The sequence below is a fragment of the Entamoeba histolytica genome, genomic scaffold, assembly GCF_000208925.1.
Source record: "Entamoeba histolytica HM-1:IMSS scf_1104750517939 genomic scaffold, whole genome shotgun sequence".
Lineage (NCBI taxonomy): Eukaryota > Evosea > Mastigamoebida > Endamoebidae > Entamoeba > Entamoeba histolytica.
The window spans coordinates 17,112-33,744 of NW_001915040.1; the positions used below are offsets into that span (position 1 = coordinate 17,112).

At 22.0% G+C, this 16,633-nt stretch overlaps 1 pseudogene, besides 1 other annotated feature; it reads right to left on the bottom strand.

The window, feature by feature from the left end:
- Positions 1–4,182: 4,182 nt before the first annotated feature.
- On the bottom strand, positions 4,183–8,088 carry EHI_109020 (annotated as a pseudogene).
- A 5,034-nt stretch (positions 8,089–13,122) lies between these two features.
- Positions 13,123–15,676: a repeat region.
- Positions 15,677–16,633: the final 957 nt, after the last annotated feature.

Sequence of the window (16,633 nt, forward strand, 5' to 3'; positions counted from 1 at the left end):
TTGATTTTATTTATCAATAACATTGTTTTATTAATATGATAATAACTGAAGTGTTAATTACATCATTATTTCTATTTGATTCAAATAAAAATAGGATTATATCAATTATATCAATTATTTCATTCATTGTGAAATGGATATTATATAAATTGAATAATTATATAATACCAAAGTAATAAGAAATGAACCAAACAATAAATAAAGAAGATGGATATGACATTAATAAGAATGAGAATTGATTTATTTCATGAAAGAAAAATAAATAGTGTTTGAATCATTTCAAAAATTAATTACATAATTAAATACAAATAAATCAAACATTAAAATATAATTAAATTTAATAAGTATTAAATTTATACTTATTATTGTTAATGAATAAAATAAACAACATAATTTTTAAATATGAAATTATTTGTAATAAATTAATTGTAGAAGCATGTCATTGTTATTTTAATAACTAATTATCATTGAATCAATAATAATAAACGTTATTTTCATTATTAATGTTATAAATGAAATAAAATAATATGTTCTCGTGTTAAATTAAAACAAAAGAAGAATTGAAAATTAAAGAATAAACAATAAAATAAGAAAGAAAATAATACATAATGAAATAATGATAATGTCAATGATTTTTGATGATATTAATTAATGTAATAAAGTTATAAGTCTACTTTAAAATATTTAAATGAAATGTGACAATTTTATTTAAATCCATTTCATTTAAATCATTGTTCAACACATTTAAAAGAAAAAGATGAATGAGATAGAAAAATATAGAATATAAAGAATGTGATGGATATAAAAATGAAATGTTACAAGAAGGAATTCAATTGGAATTGTCGATTCATTAAATATGATTCATTAACAATCAATATAAAAGTCAATTAAAGAAATAGAATATTATTGTTTTAGTTTATGTATTTCATTAACTAATTTCATTGTACAAACACTAATGATATTATTTTGAAATTTTGTTTCTTTGAAAGTGGTTGTTGTTTAGAATTAAAACAAAATATGAAAAATTTAAAAGAATGTTTTGAGAAAGAAGATTTCTAATAACAACTTAAATAAAAGAATTGAATAATAATGAATGTATCAATAGTAACATGTTTATTCTATTTTATATTTTCTATACAATTTCATTTTATTTAAATCATATGAACAATAGTAAAAGAGAATATTGTATTAATGAATAATATTGAAATAAAAGAATAAATTGTTTATTTCATTCGTTAATCAATACTTTATTACTTTTTGTTTAAACATTTCATAAATAATAAATAAAATGGTATTATAACAATCAAAACATTGTTTTATTCATTTAGAATTAAATACAAATAAAAAATAAAGAAAATGAAATGATAAAATGATAAATAACAAAAACAAAACTTAGATAATGTAATTATTATTAAATAATAAACAATATATAAAATATCATATAACCAATAAAAAATATTATAGAATAACATTAATATAAATACTAAATGGAATAATAAATAAAAATATTCCATTTATAAAATATTTCATTCTTTATCTTATTATTTCACTTTATTTATTTGTTTCTTTATATATTTCTTTTCATTTTATTTAGTCTTTTTATTATTTTCTTTATTTCTCTTTCTTTAGATTTCTTATATTATTTTATATTTTTTATATCATTTTATTTTATGTATTATTATTTTATTGTATTATGTTTTAAACATTTATTTATTTTAGTATTATGTTTTGTCATTCATTAAAATCATTAAATGTATGTTGAAGTATATTTGATAATTAATTTGATTTTATATATTCTTCTTTCACATTACTATGTTATTTTGTATTATCATTCATAAAATATTATTGTATTACTCTTATTTCATATTTCATTGTCATATTTATCGATATTGTTGTTTTATTCATTTTAAAAATAACAATAAATATATGAAATACTTGTAATATAATATTCATAAATATTTTGAAATGAATATATGATTGTATCAACATATTGATACATTATAACATTAAATATAATTGAAATAATTTGGTAATACACAAATAGAAAATAAGTTGTGTATATAAATAATCATTAATATATTCATTATTCAGTTAGATTTGTTGTACAAAATATATATTGAATTAAGATTATTTTAAATTTCAATTTTGATAATTCATGAATAACATTTGTGTTTTAGTGGGTACGAAAATTAGCAAAGAAATAATGCATCTAAATAATTTACAAAAAAGAAAAAAGATGCAAAAAAATTTGCATCCATAGAATATTCCACTTTATTATATTTTGCTCATAAAATAAAAATAAATAAAAAATAAAAAGTATGATAAATACAGAATATATAAATATTTATGTTTATATTTTATAATCATTTGTATTCATTTTGTATGAAATATTAATGAAATAGATGATTTGATGAATCATATTTAATTATTTTTATTATTTATATTCTTTTATTTATATGTTATTTATCTATCGTATTTTTATATTTATTTCTCTGTTTATATTATTTATCTATCATCTTCTTATTATCTATATATTATTATATTATTATATTCTTCTTATTTTATTATTTTTATGTTTATATTATTTAGATTTTCTTATTGTTATTCTTTTATATTTAAATGTATTTGTTTATTTGCTTATTCATCTTTATCATTTTTATATTCTTATCATTTTTATATTCTTATCATTTATTCTCTTTTGATTTATATTAATATTAAATTTATCTTTTATACTTTGATTTTATGATTATATCATTGATTATCATTTCTCCTTTTATTTATCATTTATTCTTATTATTCTTTTATTTTATATTCTATATCATATATTCATATCATTTTCATTTATATTTTATTACTTATTATATGTTATAATAACATAACACATATGATTGATTATATAATAAACATCATGATGAAATTATCCATATAAATAATAAACATAAAAAATAATACAATATTTTTTTCAATAAAACAATATTAATTATTTTGAATCATTAAATTAGACACTTTTATTGAATATTTCTAATTTTTACATTAAAAATACACCATTTTCATTCTTTTCTTCTTTTATTACATCTTTGTGATTTATTATTTTTATATTCTTCTTCTACTTTATTTTTATTCTTTTATATATTTATATTCTTTTTATATTATTTGTTTTTCATTGTTTTTCTATTTCTTTCTTCTATTATTTATCAATTTTATATTCATTTATTCTTTTTATTTCTTTTTTATTAATTCTTGAGTATTGTATATTTCTTTATTATTTCATTTGTGTATTATCAAAATATATGTTTTATTGATTTTATGTTGAATAAAATATTGAATAAATCAATATTTTCATTCTTAATTATTCATTCTTTATTCTGAAATGTTTTGTATATTTATTATATTAAATGAATATGATGAATGAATATCAATATTATTGTTTATTTGATTTTAAAAAATAATAAATGAATATGAAATAATGAAATAAAATAATGAAGACAATGAAATGACAATGAAATAGAATAATCTAATATTGAACAAATCAAATAAAGAATATATTGAATATATCATTATTGTTACTTTATTATTTGTTATTTCAATTATTAAATATTAATAAATTATTCATGAATATTTAATTAATTGATATTTTACATTTTCATTTTCATTTTATTTAATAAATGAAATATAAATAATAAATGAATGAATAATAATTTAATATATGAAATAATAAAAAGAAAGATAAATAATAAAGAAATATGATGTATTTAATATATAATATAATTTATTATCAAATATAATAATATCAAATGATGAATTATTTTTATTTCAAAATATTTTGCATCAATAAAAATGTTGCTAAATATTTTGCATCATTAAATTTTGCATCATTAAATTTTGCACTTTTTTTATTTGTTTCAATAAAATTTGCATCCTTTATTTTTTTTCTTTCTTTTCTTCTTTTATCATCTCTTTTGTTTTATTACACTTTATCTTCTTTCTTTTTATCTACTCACATTTCTACTTTTATTCTTTCTTCACCATATTCTACTTCTTACTTTCTTTTTATTCTTTTATATCATTCATTCTCTTCTTTTTCAATTATTTGCTTTTTTCGTTGCCAGTTGAAAACATGAAGAAATACTTTTAAGTCATTAACATAAAATGAAACATTGATTAAATTAATATTTATATGAATTAATTCACAGTTCCAAATTGTTGCATAGCAAGTGTATAATATGTTCCTTTCAAATCCATTAATTCTTGATGTGTTCCTTGTTCTACTATTTTTCCTCTCATAATAACACATATTTGATCTGCATTTTGAATAGTTGATAATCTATGTGCAATAATAATTGTTGTTCTTCCTTTTGATGCTTTGTCAAGTGCATCTTGTACAATCTTTTCACTTTCTGAATCAAGTGCTGATGTAGCTTCATCAAGTAATAACACCTTTGGATTTCTAATCAATGCACGTGCAATAGCAATTCTTTGTTTCTGTCCTCCTGAAATTTGTGCACCTCTATCACCTACCATTGTGTTATATCCTTCTGGCATTGCTGAAATAAAGTCATGTGCATTTGCCATTTTAGCAGCAGCATAAATTTGTTCATTACTTACTTCAACTCCTTCAGGCACTCCTCTTTTAATATTATCTATAACACTTTCAGCAAATAATACTGGTTCTTGTCCAACTAATCCTATTTGATTTCTTAAGAATTTAACATTCAAATCTTTAATATTATACCCATCTAATAAAACTTCTCCACTTGTTGGTTCATAAAATCTTTCAATTAATTGAATTGTGGTTGATTTCCCACATCCTGATGCTCCAACTAATGCAATTGTTTTCCCTTGTTCTGCTTTGAATGAAATACCTTTCAATAATTCATTATCAGCTCTTGTTGGATATCTGAAACGTATGTTTTTAAATTCAATTTCACCTTTAACATCATTAAATGTATTTCCATTTATTTCACTTGAATCTATTTTAGCATTTCTATCAATCAAATTATATGAATGTCTTGCTGCTTTCATTGATTTACCAATATCAGGAATAATTTCTCCAAAACTTCCAACTCCTTGTGCTGCAAAAACAATAGACATAACAGCTTTTTGAATTTTCATATACCTATCCATAAATTCTTGATAAAATCCTTGATTTGTTTGTGTATAATTCAAATTCTTTGCTAAAAAATATGTACCAAGATAATATCCATAAGCATCAACAATAAAATTTGATAAATTTGTAATTGCATTCACTAAAGCAAGTATTAATCCCCATTTAAAAATACTTTTATATGGTTTTTTCAAATTTAATGAATATTGTTTTAAGAAATATTCTTCTCTTGTTAATGATTGAACTGTTTTCATCGATTCAACTGCTTCTACAAGAGTAATTCCCGATTCTTCATAAGCTTTTTCAGCTGGAGATGATTGCATTGAATTTAATTTAAAATCGAAAAATAGAATAAGAGTGTGAATAGGAAATACAGCAATAACACAAAGTGCTAACTTCCAATCATAATAAAGTGCAAATCCAAATGCAAAACATATTGTAGAAAGAATATAAACAATATGTCCAAGAATTACACCAGTAATTCCATTTAATTTTGTTGGATCAGATGATAATCTTGTAACTAATGAACCTACTCGATTTTCTTTTCTATCAAACCATCCTATTTCTTGTTTGACAATTGATTTAAACATTCTTCTTCTAACACTACCTATTAAATATTCTGCTGAAGATGCAAATATTCCAATATAACAGTAAGTGGATAAAAGTCCAGCAAATGCAATTCCCATAACCCAAATTATAGTATTAACTAATGTATGTTGTTGTTCGTCTGTTAGTTCAACTCCATCTTGTAGTTCCATCATCATTACTATCAAATCAATAAATTTAATTGTAAAAATTGGAAATACTGCACCTCCTACAATTCCTCCAATAGTAGCAAGTATAAATAATACAAAATTCATTCTTAGTTGTTCAATCATAATTCTTATTATTGAAAATCTATTTCTTTTCTTTCTTATTTTCTTTTCTTTCTCATATTCTTCTTTAATTTTACTCACAATATCTTCTTCTTCCTCCTCATCATGACTCTCTTCAACAATTATATTTTCTACTTCTTTATCTTCTTGTTTTCTAAATTTCTTTATGTCATTTTCAACGGTTTCTTGTTCAACTTCTTCTTCCATACTTTGTCTTTTGACTAATCCATAATATGTTCCTTTCAAATCCATTAATTCTTGATGTTTTCCTTGTTCAATGATTTCTCCTTGATGAAATACACATATTTGATCTGCATTTCTAACAGTTGTTAGTCGGTGTGCTACAATAATTGTTGTTCTTCCTTTAGATGCTTTTTCAAGTGCTTCTTGTACAATCTTTTCACTTTGTGTATCAAGTGCTGATGTAGCTTCATCAAGAAGAAGAATAGATGGGTTTCGAATCAATGCACGTGCAATTGCAATTCTTTGTTTTTGTCCTCCTGATAATAATGCTCCTTTTTCTCCAATTAGTGTGTCATATCCTTCTGCAAGTTTAGAAACAAATTCATATGCATTTGCCACTTTAGCACATTCAATCATCTCGTCTTTACTTAGTGTTTCTCCTTCTTTAGCTCCAAGCATGATATTTTCTCGAATTGTTCCTGAAAATAACACTGATTCTTGTCCAACTAATCCTATTTGATTTCTTAACCATTTGATATTCAATTCTCGTATGTCTTTTCCATCTAATGTTACTCTTCCACCATTTGGCTCATAATTTCTTTGGATTAATTGAATAGTAGTTGACTTCCCACATCCTGATGCTCCAACTAATGCAATTGTTTCTCCTTTCTTAATTTCAATGTCAAGTCCTTTTAATACATGATGAGATGGTCTTGTTGGATAAACAAATTGAACATCCTCAAATCTAATATTCCCATTACACTCAGTTGGACATTCACCTCCAATAGACTGACAATCAATATCTGGGATTCTATCAATTGTTGTAAATATTTTATAGGCTGATGCTTTTGCTGAAAATAACAAATTTAATGGTGTTGCAATCATTGATAATGTTTGTGATGCAGATAATACTGACATGAACACTGTTAATACATCTCCAGCAAATACACCTTTACTTCCTCCTTTTCCTCTAATGACTAATGAACCATACCAACTTCCAAGTGCATAAGATGCAATCATGAAAAATGTAATAACTGAAAATCCTAATCCAAGACATTGTCCTTTAATTCCATTAAAGTGTTCATTTTGTTTTATTTTTTCTTCATATTCTTCAATAAATTCATTTTTTTGATTTAATGATTGAACTGTTCTAATATTTCCTATTGTCTCTTCTGCAATAGCACCAGCTGCTCCAAACACATTTAATGCTTTTGTTTCATATTTCATTCCAATTATTTGGAATATTGTGAAAGAAAAGGATGAAAATGGAACAGTTGCTAACACAACTAATGCAAGATCCCAACATTTTTTTTAAATTCAATAACACAGCCTGTAATAACCATTGAGATTATTTGAAAAATCATTCCAAATTTTGGACCAATTCCATCTTGATAATTTTTAATATCTGTTGCTATTCTTGCTGTTAATTCTCCTGATTCTTGAAAATCATACCATGTTGCGTCTTGTCTTAATAATGACTTGAAATATAATCTTCTCACTCTAATTCCTTCTCTTTGTGAAACTACAAACAATGAAAATGTTCTCAGAAAACTCAACACCATACTTATCACTTCAAAAATATACCATCTTCACAACTACTTTATTCACTGACTCTTTTACTCCTTCAACAATCATGTGATTAACTTCTTCATCTATTATTGTATTATCACCTGGTGTATAAATATAACTATTAACCATGTCTCCCATCAAAAGCATCATGAGTGGTTGCATGACTCCATTTCCTATTGAACTTATGAGTCCAACTACTAATAAAATCATGTCAATCCAATCAGAATATTTGAAAAGTTTTATTACACTAACCTTTCCTTCTGTTTCTTGCATTTTCTTCTTTGCAGAAATCTCATTAGGATCAGGTGTTACATTGAATATATTAAATGTGTCTGCTGGTTCACTTGTCATGCGAATGACTCATTAATATCTTTTTCTTTAAATAGAATTTAGAAAGTTTGAGGCATAACTTATTTGTGGTATTCCAAAAATTCATGTTGATTGGAATTATCCATTTTCTTCATTTTCTTTCTTATTTATTATTTACTATTATGAAAAATTTCTATACCCAAAATGGTTATTATAATTTATTATTTTCTATTCTATTATTCTCTTCTTCTTATTTTTTCTTTATTCTTTCTCTTTCATTCTTCATTTCTTCTACTCTCTTTACTCCATTTTCTCTTCTTTCTATTTCATTCATTTCTTTTATTCTTTTATTCTCTTATTCTTTATCATCATTTTATATCACTGTTATATTATTCAATTGTTAGTGAATTGAAATTAATTAGAACATTATTAAAATATTGTTTCGTTCACTTAAAACAAGTATTTCATTTCATTTTGAACTAAATATCAATTTCAATACTTAAATTATATTTTATTTCTTCTTTCTTCATCATTTAATGTTGTGTTATTCATTATTCTTTTATTCATTTAATTTATTCACTTTTAATATTTGATTCATCTTCTTTGTTTCTGTTATTAATTCTTATTTATTTTTCTATTCTTTATCTCATTATCTCTATTTCTTTTATACACACCTTCTCTTTATTTTCTTTATAAATTCTGATTGTTATGTTTATCATAAATCTATTTCTTTATTGTATATTATTCTTTCATTATTTATTAAGATTAATGGTGTTTGTTATTCGTTAATTTACTATTTAATCATTTAGTAATTACTTTCACATTAATTTATAATCTGACAACTTCTTCAGAAATTGTTTATGAATGTTTTGTTCATCTCATGATTTTATTTCATTAATTTATTTGTTTGATTACCAATTAAATCTTTCACATATTTTCATTCTTTTTGAACTACTCAAATAAATTTGATTCTGTGAATATATCTAAACTGTTTAACACATTTATTTCATCTCTTTATTCTTGTATCTTCTTGTTTGTTTTAATTTGATTTTTCTGTATTTCCATGCAGTTTTAAAATAAAAACATCAACATTACTTATTATGTCATTTCACCACTTCATTCAATTAAATCGATGAAATTCTTTTGTAAAGAAGATATACAAAAACATTCTCACCTCTTTTAATACTGACTTTGTTTCACTTCCTATAACTTATCTTTATTATTCTCTGTTTTTCTTTTAAACATTCGGTTGACTTATTATTTCAACAAAACTACTCTAATATTCTCTTCACTTTACTCATTTATTCTTCTTGTTGCTCATTTAATTCTTTGTCTCCTCAACAGTCATAATCTCATCACAATAATATTTCTATCCAATTCCATCTTTTGTTACTTTTCAACCTGACTTTTGTGTACTTCCAATCACTCAAGACATTGACTCATCATTAACAAGTCTATTCTTCCTTCCATAAAATGTGTTTGATTGTTGAATGAAGAGTATTTCTGAAGTGTTTCATAATATTTAAATATTGTTATTTGTTTTTGTCAAAGGTTTTATGTTTTTTATTGGTTCAACAATTGGATTATTTGCTTCTTAGCACATGTCTATTTCTTGAATGAATTAATATGAAACATTACCAATGATGATGAACATCATCATATGTGTTTTTACCAATGAAATAAACAACAACCATAAACACATTATGACTTTAACCAACAAAACATATCTTCTTTCTTATTTCCATGTCATCTTCATTTACTCACATCAAATTCTACAGTTTATTCAATTTCAACAATTCATCATATTCGATTTCTTTTGTTTTTATGTTTTAACTTAATAAGTTGATGTTTGAGATATTTAACACTGTCTTGTTCTTCTTTTTCTTGTTGTTGTTTTATTTTCTTTGGAATTTCAAACAACATGAAAAGAAGTGTATTTCATCTTCATGTTTAGAAGTGATTTAAGAAATGACAGAGATAAGAGTCAATACTAATATGTAATACGGAGAATAATAAGTATAAAAATGAAGAGTTGTAATGAGAAAGGAGTTGATGAATTTAGGAGATTTAACATTTCTTTATTGAATGAAACAGAAATTAATAAGATGAAATGAAACACTCAAAAACAGACAAGGCATAATTCTTTTATGAATGATTCAGTAAATCAAATTTACAAATATTCACAACAATATGACATGATGTAGACATTCATTATATTTACAAATAATAGAATTAGTATGATGAATATACAAATAATAAGAGAGATTTATACAACACACAAGATAAAATAAGTCAGAACTTATTCAAAAGAAATTTAGATTTATGTATTGAAGAAGTAGAGTATTAAATTTCATTAACAATAAAACACATATCAAAATAACATAAATTAACACAAATGAATAAACAATTCATAAAAATCATAAATTCAATGAAGAAATATTTATTTTTATTTCATTTTGTTCAGAGAAATAAGTTATAAACCATTCACTCTATTAGAATTTTGTTTATGATATATTTTTATATTCATATTGTTTCATATTGTTTCATTCATATTTTATTATTTGATTCTTTCATCATTTGATTTTATTTATTCTCTTATGATTGTTATGAATTTTAATTTATTTTTTTGTATCATTTTATCTTGAGTAATTCTCTTCTTTCCAGTTTATTAGAAATTCTAATTTATCTTTTTATTATTTCTATTTCTTATGTCATTTCTTATTCTTCTAGACAATTATCTATTGTTTATTATTTATTCATTTTTATTATTTCTTTCTTGTTTCATTCCTTTGTTTATTTCTTCTTGTTCTATTCTTCTTTCATTTCTACTATTTTCATTTTTCATGAAGAGAAGTTTCATTTTGGGTTGTTTTTATTTCTTTGTTAATTCATTATTTATTTTATATTTTATTGAATGTATTATGTATCTATTCATTCATATTTCATATTCTTAATTGTACTTTCTTTTGTATTTATTCTTTTCTTCTATTTGTGTTGTTTATTATTTATTCATCTTATTTAATTTATTATTCTTCATTCTTTTAATTTGTAATTCTTATCATTTGTTGTTGTACTTTAATTGTTTATTCATCTCATTTAATTTCTTTTATTGATATATATCAAAAAGCTTGTTCTTTACATATTTTTTTATTGGTTATTCTTTTGTGTATTTTCTTTTTGTTATTTTATTTAGTTCTTCTTTTATCATTTCTCATTTCTTGTTTATTCATGTTTGTTGTATATTTTATTATTATTATTATTTATTTTATGTTGTGTTATTCTTATTTATATTTCTTATTATGTTTTGTTTATTATTGTTTAAATAGAAAATAACAATAAGAATGAATAAATAAAGAAATAAAGAATAATAAATAATAACATAAATATGTTGATATATTTTATCATTTCTTTATTTGTTTATTATTCTTATTTTTATTATCTTATTCATTTGATTCATAATGAATTAATTCAATGAAATAATACAAATAAATTGTTTATTCATTGATTCTTATGTCTATTTTATTCTTATTTCTTTTCTTATTTATAAAAAACATCCTCATTGGGTGTAAATATTTCAATTAAAATAAAATAAATCAACATTGAATTATGTCAATTTTTAATTTACCATTTCATTCATTGGCAGATGAACAAAATGTTAATATTCTTCATTGATTTGTTTTTATTCTTTTTTATTTCATTTTCAATTCATCAAGATTGAATCATTTCATTTCAATTACTATGATTCGCTTTGGTGTGAAATTATATTTTCCACAAAGTGCATTTCCTATTCCGTAATATTCAAATAAACTTTGTTTGCAAAGTGAATATGTTTTATAATTGTCTTTATAAACACAAATATCACTTCCATTTCCAAATCCAAACAAACGATTATCTGATTGATTAAATAAAATAAATGCATATTGTGGTTGTCTAATATCAAATTTCATCATTCTTTCAATTCTATTTGATTCTAATGAAAATACAAATGATTTTGAGTCATTTATGTAATCATAATAACTAACTTTATCAATTTTAGAATTAACATATCCTCCAAATTTATTTCCTTCTGTATCTTCAATAATAATTATTATATGTTCTTTATTCATTATTCTTTGATCAAATACTGATGTATTAACTTTCCAATCATCTTTATTTGAATCAAATAGTATATTCCCTACTTTCCTATTTGTCCATTCTTCTAGTTTTCGCATTTCTTCCTCTTCTTTTCTTCTTTCTTTTTCTTCATATTCTTCTCTCTTCTTCTTTCTTTCTTCATAATCACTATAATGCTTTTCCCATTCTTCTTTCTTCTTATTGAATCTTCTTTTGATTTTATTAATTTCTTCTACTAATGGCTTGATTTCATCTTTCGTACTCATCAGTTCAATTGAAATGATTTTATCTATTAGTTCATCCTTCGCTTTATTAATTATTTCTTCATCATTATTACATTCTTCTATGATTTTTTCCATTTTATTCTTCATTATTTCTATTTGGTTGATTGTTTTTTGTCCTTTTTCTATCACCAATTTTCTTCTTCTTTCTGTTTCATCAATCCTATCAAATATCCCTTCTCCTCTTTTAATTGCCTGTTCATATGTTTCATCTGGTTTTATTCTAAATACTTCATTTTTAATACTTCCTATATAATATTGATAATTCTTATTGACGTCATCAATTGATTGTTGAATATTTGGAAGTGTTTCGACTACTTCTTTAATTATTTGGTTGTTCTTGTTTATTAACTCTTCCATTTTAATTTGATTTGATGTTTATAAGTTTAAAATAATGAATATTTAAATAGTTAAATACACGTTATTAACATCAAATTAACTATTATTTTTATCACCATTCTATTTTAAATAAATGTTATTTTTATCATTTTTACAATAACAATAATTAAATAATAATATTAATAATAATATAATAATAATAAAATTATAATATTGTTATTTTCTATAATTAGTTTATTTTATTTTTTGTGTTTTTTATTTTTTGTTAATAAATAACAAAAAAAATTGAAGAGAAGAAAATTCAATTCTGTTTTATTTTTATTATTTTATTTCTTTCTTCCATGAAAGAAGATGCATTACAAGAAAATCGGCAAAAAAATATAAAAAAACAAATAACAAAAGAAGAAAAATTCATATCAACCAAGAAATATAAATGACAGAAGAATGAGTGAAAATAGGTATTATCTGTATAGACAGAAATACATGAATAATCACACTAACCATTACAATAATAATTATCACCATAATTATCACAACATAGATGATACAAATCGTTTCACTCATCACTTCATTCATAATCATCGTCATAAATACTTTAATAATAATTTCAATAGAAATAAACAATATCAATATAATAGAAACAAATCCAATAATAACACACAAAGAAGGCACAAACAATATTAAAATAAGAAACAAAACAGAAATCAAAGAAAAGAAATCATTGAAACACAAAATCAAAAATATTGGAAAAAACTCTTTGAAGAAGAAATTAAAATACTTACACCACAAGAAGTAGAAGAAATTAAAAATACCAAGATTAAAGAATATACATCATCAACAATATGGAGAAGATGGTATTTTCTTGCACGAGAAAAATCCAAAACAATCAGAAAGGAAGAAGAAACTATTAGTATGACTATGAAAGAAGACAATAATCAATACAACCCAATTGAGATTAATGATAATAGAATATACAATAACTATGTAATGAGTATTGAAAGTGAAGAAGACGATGATAAAGAATCTACGAGAGTAGAAGCTAGGCTTGCTGAGGAGAAGAAGATCACTAAAGGAGAGAAGAAGAGGCTGGTAGAAAAGGAAGAAGAAAACAGTAAAAAGAAAAAAAGAGTAGAAGAAATAGAAAAGAAAGTGGAGGAGGATATGAAGAGAAAGAATAAATGAAAAAGGAAATACAAATAAAAGAATAAACCATTAATAAACTAACAAAAGATATTATGGCATTAAAGAAGAAGCATGAGAATGAGATAAGCACAAAACACTGGTGTGATAAAAAATATTCAAATTCCATGCTGAACCTGAAAGAAAAAGGTCTGAAGTAAATAACTTAACACAACAATTACTCTTCCTGAAAGATAAATTATCTAAATTAGAAAATAAAAATACACAAGAAGAAAAGAAGAAAGATGAGGTAACTTACAATATAACAGACTCATCTGAATCACAAATAGTAAATGACATCTCAACCAATGTGGTAGTAGCTGATGAAATATCATCAAGTGAAGATGATCTTCCAAAAAAAAGAAAGTTAACGCAGAAATCCATTGAAGAAATGGATATTCAGCATAAGAATATCACTACATTAGAATTAGACAAGCAAAAAAACGGGGGAAGCAAACAGATAGAAAAGAAGAAATTCTAACACTTTATAAATGTTTTTCTTTGAAATTATTTGAAAGAAAATTAAGATGTCAATTTAAAGAAGAAATAATAGAAAGGTTAATACATGAATTTGAAATTAAAGTAAATGATATTAATGAATATAAAGAAATAATAAAGAAGACATTTAAAATAAAAAATGAAATTAAAAGAGAAATCAATAGAATAATGGAAGAAGAAATAATAAAACATCAATGGAAAGATAATGGATTAAAAGAATTAATAACTAGAATGAACAAAAAACAAGAAAGAAGAAATATAAGAAGAGGAGGTAATGAAAATATTTAAAGAAGAAGAAAAGAAAGAACAAGAAGATGTACAATTTATTAATTATTATTACAATAAGAAGAAAATACATCAAATAATTAATAATATTAATAAAAATGAAATAACAATCAATACATTAGATGATTATTACCATTATATTAAATCTGTAGCTTCCACTATTAACATAATTAATAAAAATAAACAAGAAAGAAGTTGAAAGAGAAGTATAGAAAGAATAAAACAATCAAAAATATGTAGATTGAGAGATTTACTCCATAATAAACAATATATGAAAATAAAAAGAATATTACCTATTAAGAAATATGATATATACCATATTAAAATAAAAACAAATGAACAAATAAACTATTATAAATACATCTGAAAGATGAAAAGAATAGAAATAGAAGCAAGAAAGAATAATTGGAAAAGAATAAGATGGAATTATAAAATGATGAAATATGGAAAAAGGCAACACCTAAATAAGCCTAAAGAAAATGAATATCCAGATAATATCTCCACTATTAATTTCTGGAAATGAATCTATAAAACTAATACTAATATAGATTTCCTGAATATTAATTTATATGAAATATTAATTGAAAATAGAATTAATGATAGAATGTTCATAATCACTCCAAATGAATTAGACTGTGCTATTAAATTTATTGCTAACTGGAAGGCACCGGAAGTTGATAAAATATAAGGATTTTGGATTAAATATTTAGAACAACCAATGAAATATTTATTAAAATTATTTAATGAATGGTTAAACAATCCTAATGAAATACCTCCTCAATTTATTCAAGGAAGAACAATATTAATATATAAGAAATGAGATAAATTAGACCCACAGAATTACAGATCAATAACTTGTTTAAATTGTCTGTTAAAAGTATATACATCAATATTAAAGATGAAAATAGAAAATCAATTGATATTAAATCGGCAACGAAAAAAAGCAAATAATTGAAAAAGAAGAGAATGAATGATATAAAAGAATAAAAAGAAAGTAAGAAGTAGAATATGATGAAGAAAGAATAAAAGTAGAAAGGAGAGAATATAAAAAGAAAGAAGATAAAGTGTAATAAAACAAAAGAGATGATAAAAGAAGAAAAGAAAGAAAAAAAATAAAGGATGCAAATTTTATTGAAACAAATAAAAAAAGTGCAAAATTTAATGATGCAAAATATTTAGCAACATTTTTATTGATGCAAAATATTTTGAAATAAAAATAAATCATCATTTGATATTATTATATTTGATAATAAATTATATTATATATTAAATACATCATATTTCTTTATTATTTATCTTTCTTTTTATTATTTCATATATTAAATTATTATTCATTCATTTATTATTTATATTTCATTTATTAAATAAAATGAAATTGTAAAATATCAATTAAATATTCATGAATAATTTATTAATATTTAATAATTGAAATAACAAATAATAATGTAACAATAATGATATATTCAATATATTCTTTATTTGATTTGTTCAATATTAGATTATTCTATTTCATTATCATTTCATTGTCTTCATTATTTTATTTCATTATTTCATATTCATTTATTATTTTTTAAAATCAAATAAACAATAATATTGATATTCATTCATCATATTCATTTAATATAATAAATATACAAAACATTTCAGAATAAAGAATGAATAATTAAGAATGAAAATATTGATTTATTCAATATTTTATTCAACATAAAATCAATAAAACATATAATTTGATAATACACAAATGAAATAATAAAGAAATATACAATACTCAAGAATTAATAAAAAAGAAATAAAAAGAATAAATGAATATAAAATTGATAAATAATAGAAGAAAGAAATAGAAAAACAATGAAAAACAAATAATATAAAAAGAATATAAATATATAAAAGAATAAAAA